We start from the raw sequence: 10,707 nt of genomic DNA, 5'->3' as shown, positions 1-10,707 counted from the left end.
TCCCTAACTCATTTTATGAGGCCAACATTACCCTGATACCAAAACCTGGTAAGGACAACACAAAAAAAGAAAAGTACAGACCAATATCTCTGATGAATACCGATGCAAAAATCCTAAATAAAATTCGAGCAAATCGAATACAACAATGCATTAAAAAGATTATTCATCACGACCAAGTGGGGTTCATCCCCGGGGCACAAGGATGGTTCAACATACGCAAATCCATCAATGTGACACATCACATAAACAAAATAAAGGACAAAAATCATATGATTATATCAATTGATGCAGAAAAAGCATTTGACAAGATACAACATCCATTTATGATTAAAACACTTAATAAAATGGGTATAGAAGGAAAATACCTTAACATAATAAAGGCCATATATGACAAGCCCTCTGTTAATCTCATAATTAATGGTGAAAAACAGAAGCCATTTGCTATACGTTCAGGAACACGACAAGGCTGTCCCCTATCACCTCTGCTTTTCAACATAGTGTTGGAAGTCCTTGCCAGAGCAATCAGGCAAGAGAAAGAAATAAAAGGCATCCAAATTGGGAATGAAGAAGTTAAATTATCACTCTTTGCAGATGACATGATGCTATACATAGAAAACCCTAAAGACTCCACCAAAAAGCTATTAGAAACAATCAACGAATACAGTAAAGTTGCTGGCTACAAAATCAACGTACAAAAGTCCATTGCTTTCCTATATCCTAACAATGAAATCTCAGAAAAAGAAATACAAAAAACAATTCCTTTTGCAATTGCAGCAAAAAGAATAAAATACCTAGGAATAAACTTAACCAAGGATGTGAAGGACCTATATGCTGAAAACTATAAGACATTTTTGAAAGAAATTGAAGAAGACACAAAGAAATGGAAAGACATTCCGTGCTCATGGATTGGAAGAATCAACATAGTTAAAATGGCCATATTACCCAAAGCAATATACAGATTCAATGCAATCCCCATCAAAATCCCAATGGCATATTTTAAAGAAATAGAACACAAAATCATCAGATTTGTTTGGAACCACAAAAGACCCCGAATAGCCAAAGCAATCTTAAGAAAAAAGAACAATAATGGAGGTATCACACTTCCTGACTTTGGCTTGTACTACAGGGCTACGATAATCAAAACAGCATGGTATTGGCAGAAAAACAGACACATAGACCAATGGAATAGAATTGAGAACCCAGAAATAAAACCACATAAATATGGACAGATAATTTTTGACAAAGAAGCTAAAAACATACAATGGAGCAAAGACAGCCTCTTCAATAAATGGTGCTGGGAGAATTGGATAGCCACGTGCAAAAGAATGAAACTGGACTGCTATTTGTCACCATGTACCAAAGTTAATTCAAAATGGATCAAAGACTTAAGCATAAGACCTGACACAATAAACTGCATAGAAGAAAACATAGGTACTAAACTTATGGACCTTGGGTTCAAAGAGCATTTTATGAACTTGACTCCAAAGGCAATGGAAGTAAAAGCTAAAATAAACGAATGGGACTATATGAAACTTAAAAGCTTCTGCACAGCAAAAGAAACCATCGACAAAATAAAGAGGCCACCAACTGAATGGGAGAAGATTTTTGCAAACAGTGCCTCCGATAAGGGGCTAATATCCAGAATATACAAGGAACTCATGCAACTCAACAACAAAAAAACCAAACAACCCACTTGAAAAATGGGCAGAGGACCTGAAGGGACATTTCTCCAAAGAGGACATACAAATGGCAAATAGACATATGAAAAAATGCTCATCATCACTAATCATCAGAGAAATGCAAATCAAAACCACAATGAGATATCACCTCACCCCAGTCAGAATGGCTATCATCAACAAGACAAATAGTAACAATTGTTAGAGAGGCTGTGGAGAAAAAGGAACCCTCATACACTGTTGGTGGGAATGCAGACTGGCGCAGCCGTTATGGAAGGCAGTGTGGAGGTTCCTCAAAAAATTACGAATAGAATTGCCATATGACCCAGCAATCCCTCTCCTGGGTATCTACCCAAAACATCTGAAAACATTTATACATAAAGACACGTGTGCTCCAATGTTCATTGCAGCTTTGTTACGGTGGCCAAGACATGGAAACAACCAAAATGTCCTTGGATAGATGAATGGATAAAGAAGTTGTGGTATATATACTCAATGGAATACTATTCGGCGGTAAGAAAAGGTGATATAGGAACATTTGTGACAACATGGATGGATCTTGAGAGTGTAATGCTGAGCGAAATAAGTCAGACAGAAAAAGCAGAGAACCATGTGATTTCACTGATATGTGGTATATAAACGAAAAACAACAGAAGAACAAGAGAAACAAATGAGAAACAGAAACTCATAGGCACAGACAATAGTTTAGTGGTTACCAGAGGGTAAGGCGGATGGGGGGTGGGAGATGAAGGTAAGGGGGATCAAATATATGGTGATGGAAGGAGAACTGACTCTAGGTGATGAACACACAATGGGATTTATATATGATGTAATACAGAATTGTACGCCTGAAATCTATGTAATTTTACTAACAATTGTCACCCAATAAATTTAATTTAAAAAAAAAGTTTTATGTGTACAGTAGTCCTTTTTCTTCAACATGCTTCTTATCTCCATGCCCCTTTGCAAATTCAGATTTTTACTCCCTCCCCTTTTATGTTTCTGTTGACACAAGTTATCACTATTTATGCTGTGAGTTGATTTCTGAGTTGCAATAGCAAATTGTCTCTTCTCTTTTTCTATCTTTATGTTTGTATCTTATTTACTCTGTGTAATATTTAAGTGTACAGTGCCCTATTCTGTATAGGGGTTGCCATTTTCTGCTTCTGTCTGTCTGGTAGTAATCTGGTTCATGGTTTGGTATTCTTTTGTCTTTTTGTTTCAGGTCAAATAAACTCCTTCAGTATTTCCTGTAATACAGGCCTTGTGGTGTAAAAGTCCCTCTGTTGCTGTATATCTGGAAAGGTCTTTATTCCTCCTTCATATCTAAAGGTTAATTTTGTGGGATATATTATTCATGGCTGGTAATATCTTTCTGCCATTAATTTGAATATTTGATTCTACTCCCTCCTGGCTTGTAGAGTTTCTGCTGAAAAGTCTGATTATAATCTGATGGGCTTTCCTTTATAGGATACTATCTTCTTTTCCCTGGCTACCTTGAGAACTTTTCTTTTTCATTAATTTTGACAGCTTCTATATAATGTGCCTTGGAGAAGGCCTGTTAGATTTGAGGTAATTAGGTGTCCTGTTTTCTTCTTGGACTCGAGGATCCAATTCTTTTCATAAGTTTGGGAAGTTTTCATTAACTATTTGTTTGAATAAACTTGCAAGGCTTGCGGCGAGATAATGAGCCTAAGAGAGTCAGGTGGGTTGAGAAAGGTACGTGCTTTATTCTGCGCCCCCGGGCGAGGTTCATCAGTCGCAGACAGGGCTAGTGAAGTCGTGCCCAGGGCAGAGCGAGGGAGGCATATACGCAATTTCTGGGGTGGGGGTAGGCTGAGTGAGGTGGCAGTTGGGCAGGTCCCCCCAGCGCAGATCAGGCGCAAGCGGCTGCATCCGGAGTTGTTTATCACACCAAAGGTCTGCTGCCTTTTCTGGGAAACGCCAGGGGCCCCAGTTTCCATCATGTGAGGAGGTGTCTGACTTGGCTCCTGGCCGCTTTGACAATGCCCATAGCTGACCTAACAAGACTCTGTTCCCTTCTCTTTCTGGTATATCCAGTATTCTTATGTTGCTCTTTCTGAGGAATCAGATAGCTCTTTTAGAGTTCTTTCACTTCTCTTAACTCTCAAGTCTCTCTCTTCTTCCATTTGTGTCATTTCTAAATTTCCGTCTTCAATAGCACTAATTCTTTCCTCCATCTGGTCAGCTGTATTTCCTAAGCTGGCTATTTCATTATTCATCTCTTATTGAGTTCTTCAGCTCCAGAATTTCTATTTGGTTCTTTTTCAAATTTTCAATCTCTTTGGTATAATATTAGTTTTGTTCATTGATTTTATTTCTGAGTTCATAAAACTGCCTATCTGAGTTTCCTTGCATCTCGTTGATTTTTTTCAGAATTGAAATCTTGAATTCTCTGTCATTTAAGTCACATTTTCCCATGTCTTTAAGTTCATTTTCTGGAGAGTCTTCATTTTCTTTCTGAACTTCCTTGTTACCTTGGTTATTCAAGATAATTAATGGATTATTTTTCTTCCTGAGTATTTTACAAGAGTGGATTCTGCAGCAGGTTGATGTGAAGAGGTTTTTCTTCCGCTTTCCAGTAGGTGGCACTGGAGTGTTTTATTTTCTCTCTTGTGCTGTTCCAGCTTTTCGCATGGTGGGAGATTTCTGAGGAGGTGAGTTTCTCCTGTGTCAGGTTGAGAGGACGTGGGCAGAGAGATTCTGAGCTTTGAAATTTCAGTGATGCCCCTTAGACAGATGCAGAGCTGTGTGCCTTAGCAGCCCTGGGTGCTGCCATTGTGATTAGCTGGAAAAGGTGGAGGTGGGGTGGGCTGGTAGAAATGGTAGGAGAATTGGTGTCTCTGCTCTCCTGTGAGCAATGGCGACTGCCAGACCACAGCTGTCTCACCCTTATAATGCCTCCCCTGTCACTGGGATTAGCTACACCATGCGTCCACCACTCAGGGACTGTCTCTAGTTCTCAGGGCTGTAGATATTCTGCTCTTTAATCCGACACGGCTACTGTGTCTGAGGCCTGCTACTAACACTGGGAGGGTGTGGGAGAGGCAAGCTCTGGAAGGGTGAGGGGAGGTAGTCAGGCTCCATGGTTTATTTTCTGTCTGGCAGTTGTCACCTTTCTGTACTTGGTCTTTGCCCCAAGGCCTCTGGCCCCTTCACTGGGTTCAGCCTAATGATATGCTGATCCCTCCAGCAAGACTGTGGGCCACAGGGAGTGCACCTGCAGTCTCAAACCTCCCCTCTTCCGGGAGTGCAGTGGGCTCTGGGCTATGTCCTGTGGCCCCCCTATCTGTACTTTGCCCTCCCCTTTTCCACTGTTTGCACCAATTCACCCACCTTCAGATGTTTCAATGCGTGGATCTCTCAGATGTGGTTGTGTGTTGCATAGGGAATCCTTTGTTAAATTATAGCTGTTCAGTTTGTTGCAACTTTCAGGGGAGATTTCAAGGAGCACCCCTTATTCTGCCATGCTACTGACATCACCAGGAATCTCTCTATGTGTCTTTCGATTCTAAATGATAGCTTTGCTGAGTAGTCTTGGTTGTAGGCCCTTGCTTTTCATCACTTTGAATATCTTGTGCCAATCTCTTCTGGCCTGCAAATTTTCTGTTGAAAAATCAGCTGACAATCTTATGGGAGCTCCTTTGTAGTAACTATATAGTTGTCTTTCTCTTGCTGCTTTTTGGATTCTCTCTTTGTCTTTAAACTTTGCCATTTTAATTATGATGTGTCTTGGTGTGGGCCCCTTTGGTTCATCTTGTTTGGGACTCTGTTCACTTTTTGGATTTGTATGTCTATTTGCTTTGCCAGTTTAGGAAAGTTTTCAGTCATTATTTCTTCAAATAGGTTCTCAATTCCTTGTTTTCTCTCTTCTCCTTCTGGTAACCCTATCATGTGAATGTTGTGATGCTTGATGTTCCCCAGAAGTCTCCTAAACTATCCTCAATTTTTAAGATTCTTTTTTCTTTTCTGATTGGGTGTTTTCTGCTACCTTATCTTCTAAATCACTGATTCAATCCTCTGCTTCATTTAATCTGCTGTTGTTTCCTTCTAGTGCAGTCTTCATTTCAGTTATTGTATTCTTCACTTCTAACTCATTCTTTTTTATGATTCCTATGTCTATTTTTTTATGTCATATCTCTTTGTTGAAGTTCCCACTAAGTTCCTTGAGCATCCTCATAAGCATTGTTTTGAACTCTATATCTGGTAGGTTGCTCACCTCCATTTTGTTTAGTTATTATTCTGGAGTTTTCTCCTAGTGTTTCATTTGGGATATATTTCTTTGTTTCATCATTTTAGCTGCCTCTCTCTGTTTGTTTCTATGTATTAGGTTGATTTGCTACATCTCCTAGTTTTGGCTGGATGGCTTTATGTAATAGGTGCCCTGTGAGACTGAGTGGCATTGGCTTCCTGGTCACCTGTTTCAGGTGAACCAAAAGTATCCATTTTGTTAGCTGTGTGTACCCTCTTCTTATAGTTGAGTTTTGATTGCTGTTGGCACATCAGTGGTTTGGATTGACACTTAGGCTGACTGGCTGTAGGGTTTAGCCTTATTCACACATTAAGGCTCCTGTTCAGGGGGCTTATACCTTGGAGCAAAATTTAACCCCAGCAGGTTCTGGTGCCTGCTGAAACCACCCTTTGGGTGCACAGCTTGTGGGGCTAATTGGGGGGTGCTATGCTGTGGTTTGATGCTGACCTTCAGGTATGATGGTTATGGGGTCTCCTGGGACTTCAGTACAGGCCCAGGTCAGCCACTGCCTGTGACCAGCCAGGGTTACCTGGTAGGGGCCACAAAGTGATCTGTATTTGGTCACTGCCTGTGCTGGACCTGGAGGCATGTGGAAGGGGCTACGCTGAGAACTGAGGATTACTGCTGCCACCTTTATTGGGCCTGGGGTAGTTCTGCAAAAGCCCAGGACATCACCAGGCTTTTGGCCCCCTGCTGGCTCCCATAAGGCTCATCTGCTGGTAGTGCCCCATGTGGCAAAGGAGGAGGGTTTTATATAGAGAAAATTGTTACTGCCTCTCCAGTCCTTGCCCTCAAGCCACACAACTCAGTTTCTCCCTGTATGTCTCTGATGCCTCCCGAGTCACTGTTCCTTCACCAGAGCCCAGGATAAGTACCTGCAAGCAAGTCTGTGTGCAGGCCCTTTAAGAGTGCATCTGGGTTTCCCACAGCCTCTGTCCCACCTGGACAGCCAGATATTGTGGGTGCTCATCTTCCTGGCACTGGAACTCAGGGCTGGGGAGCCTTGTGTAGAACTGAGGTCCCTTGCTCCTCTGGGTGCAAGGGATATCTCCTCATTGACTGAGATATCCCTTCTGATTCTCATCAGCCCACATAAGTGTTGGGCCCCCTTTTCATGACTCCACCCCTCCTACCAGTCTCAATGTGGCTTTTCTTTATACCCTTAGTTATAAAACTTCTGTTCATCTAGACTTCAGATAGTTTTCCAGGTTTAGTTTTCTATAATTTAGTTGTAATTTTAATGTGGTCACGAGAGGAGGCAATCTTAGCTATTATCTACTCTGCCATCTTGGGTCCTCTTTTCAAGATAAGCCTGATTTATCTATAGTAAAACTTTTTTGAATGTAGCATTTTTAAGTAAAATAAGAATTATTGAACACAAGCACTGTGATACCTTAACAGTGGATCTGATAACCAATATGACTACTGAGTAACTAATCAGTGGGGAGCATATACAACATGAAGACATTGAACAAAGGGATGATTCATATCCTGGGTGAGATGGAGCAAGACTGTTACTACTACTACTACTACTACTACTACTACTACTCTTCCATCTCGCTCTTCAAAGATAATGAAACTCAGGTTCCGAAAGTTGAAGTTATTTGCCCCAGGCTGCCCAGTCTGTGCTCAGCAAGGCCCAGAATCAGAGCAGCCTGTGGGCAGTGGGATTTTGCTTTATGGTTCACATAGGGACCACCAACACCTGCTGGTTTGCGTCCTGTCCTTCTCCTTCAGAGCCCCCTCCTCCTCCCTCCTCATCACCTCCCATCAAATCAACTGCCCATCACCACTGAGCAGGGAAATAGAAGCCAAGAAATATGAAATCATGCTGAGGTCATAAACAGCCTCTGTGAATCCCTCTTCCAATCAGCTTGACAGAAATCGCCAACAGAGCTCAAGTTCTCTCAATAAAAGTGCTTTAATTTCAGCATTAGGATGAAGAAAGCTAAAACATATGTGACTCTTCTTTTTTCTTCAATATTTTTGGTTCATTTTAATTATTGAAAAATGTTGCACAGAATAGAAGGATCACACAACTAGATCAAAGAGGTCTGCATTCTGTCCAACCCTACAGATTTGAGGATTGTAGCCTTAGGAAATGTGATGTGATTTCTCTGAGTCTTCCCTCATCTCCAAACTGACACAGAGTCTGTATTTTTCCACACCATACAGAATGTGTTGACTGAATATTAGATTCAGTGATTCTGGCCCCTTTCACCTTTCCCTATGACTTCACTGGAGCCAGATGACCCATTTCTGAAAGTTTTGGGTTTGAAGGAGCAAACCCAAACCCCTGAAAATTAATTTAACCCATCAGAGTTGTATCACATTGTACACTTTCTCTGTATTCTTATATTTAAGCACTTCAATAACATCTGTAGTTTTTTTACTTGAAGTTCTACTTTGTTTCAGTGTTCTTAAGAAGGATTTATCATACTTTCCACTCTCTCTCTCTCTCTCTCTCTCTCTCTCTCTCTCTCTCTCTGTCTCTCTCTCTCACACACACACACACACACGTCACATACTTTTTGGATTTTTTCCTTCTCTATTGTTTGTCAATTTAAATGGTTTGTGCATTGAATGCATTGAATTAAGTTAAAATATTTTAACTTAATTTTGCTACATCATTATTTTATTTTCATATCACTCTATTATTTTCTTTTTTATGTTTTCACCATATCTGAGGTATAAAAGTATCACAATATCAAGAAAAATATTAGAGAACAAATTTTCCTTTTTTAAATTCTATTATACTTATTGGGTGACTTAAGATGGTGACTTGCTAATTCCATCATTTTTCTACATTTATTAGTTGGCACTATATATATATATATGTATAATCCATATATATACATGTATATATGTATATATATGTATATATGTATATATATATATGTATATATGTGTATATATATGTATATATGTGTGTGTGTGTGTATATATATATATATATATATATATATATATATATATATATATATATGAATTTTAGTTTGGAATAATTATTGACTTACAAGAAGTTGCAAAAATGGCAGAGATCCCATATATGCATCATCTAGCTTCCCACACCTGCCATAACTTTACTCTATGATCTAAATGAGGAAATTAATTATAGGCATAATATAATTAATTAGACTTAAGTAACCAGAACTTACTCAGATTTCACTGGTTTTTGCTTGCATGTCTTTTCGTTGTCTTTTTGGATAGTTCTATGACATTCTATCACATGTATAGATTCGTGTAACCATCACTGTGATCAAGATGCAGAACTATTCTGTCAACACAAAGAAACTTGTTCAGACGATCCCTGTACAGTCACACCCTCCCATCCCTAACTTCTGGTAAACACTACTTTGTTTTCCATATCTGTTGTCATTTTGAGAATGATATATAAATGGAATCTTACAGTATGTAACTGTATGAGATTGCCTCAGCAGAATGTCTAAGGTCCATCAACGTTATTAGTTGTTATACTCATCAATATTTCATTCCTGAGCCATATTCTGTAGCATGGACATACCACAGTTTGTTCACCCATCACCCACAGAGAGTCATTTGGTTGTGTCCAGTTTTCAGCTGTTAAAAACAAAGCCACTTTCATCATTGGTGTACAGGTTTTTGTGCACACATAATTTTAAATTTCTCTGGGACAAATGCCATGATTGAAATTGCTGAGTCATATGGAAAGTGCAGGGTTAGGTTTTTAAAAACCTACCAAACTATGTAGACATGCCGATTTATATCCTACCAGTGACATAGGAGAGTTCCAAGTTTTCTGCACATGCAGGAGCATTCAGTCCTGCCAGTATTTCCACTTTAGCTGTTCTAATACATGTGCAGTGGTATATCATTGTGGTTTTAATATGCACTTCCCCAGTAGCTAAAATGGAGCATAAGTTTATGTATTTCTTTGCCATTTTATGTCTTCCTTTTTGTAGAAAATCTCTCTACTATAGAGCAAATAATTTTCAGCAATGACATGACAATGTAAGAACACATTTAGCACGTTTTATATTATGCCATACAGTAATTAAGAAAGTAATTAAGTTACTGATCTGGAGGTCCCTGTTTATCTTTACCATGTCAATTGCAGATAATGTTTGAATGCAGTGGCAAAATCAAAACACTGATAACCATCCACAAACACTCTTAAATGTGTGTGCTCACAGAGAATTTCCAACCTGAATGGCTGGTCTGGGCTGAATGGAAAGTAAGGGATTGCTAACTGTTCTTCACTCCCTTCACCAGATATACAAGAATTTCTGAGAACACAGCTCTGAGTTCGGTTGCCACATCAGCTAGACAAGCTTCTGAGTCACCACAGGTCAAGCTGATGGAGAAGCTCTCAGGGTTGAGGTCACCGATGCCCATCACTAACACCTTCTTGCCTGGCCTCATGCCATTTTTAATGTGCCCATAAAATGGAACTATCAGTTGTAGGAAATACACATTGGCTTGAACTGGAGAGCCCAAGGAGTTGTTCACATGCCCATCATCTTGTTTCACTAGGCATCACTGCTGGTCACTGAATTGGCCATTTCTGGGGCCGTGCAGCAGAGCGCACAGCTGGCCTCCCAGTGGCTAGAGAGGTAGGACAAGGTGTGCAGGCGGGGACCCCAGCCCGTTTTTATATCTTCTCTGATGAAGTAGCTATTGAAGCCTTTTGTCCATTTCTTAATTTTCTTTTACTTTTTTCTTTTGAGTTTATAAATTCTATGTAGAGCTGGGTTTTTTGTTTTTTTGTTTGGGTTTTCT

The 10,707-nt window shown here is 39.9% G+C and overlaps 1 pseudogene; it reads right to left on the bottom strand.

The window, feature by feature from the left end:
- Positions 1-3,431: 3,431 nt before the first annotated feature.
- On the bottom strand, positions 3,432-10,490 carry LOC109439434 (galectin-related protein pseudogene; annotated as a pseudogene).
- Between the last annotated feature and the right edge of the window lie 217 nt (positions 10,491-10,707).

Source organism: Rhinolophus sinicus, chromosome 5, assembly GCF_057876585.1.
Source record: "Rhinolophus sinicus isolate RSI-liver-muscle chromosome 5, RSI-T2T, whole genome shotgun sequence".
NCBI classification, from domain to species: Eukaryota; Metazoa; Chordata; class Mammalia; order Chiroptera; family Rhinolophidae; genus Rhinolophus; species Rhinolophus sinicus.
Note: the sequence above shows the minus strand (reverse complement) of the source record. Positions and strands in the feature narration are given on the sequence as shown.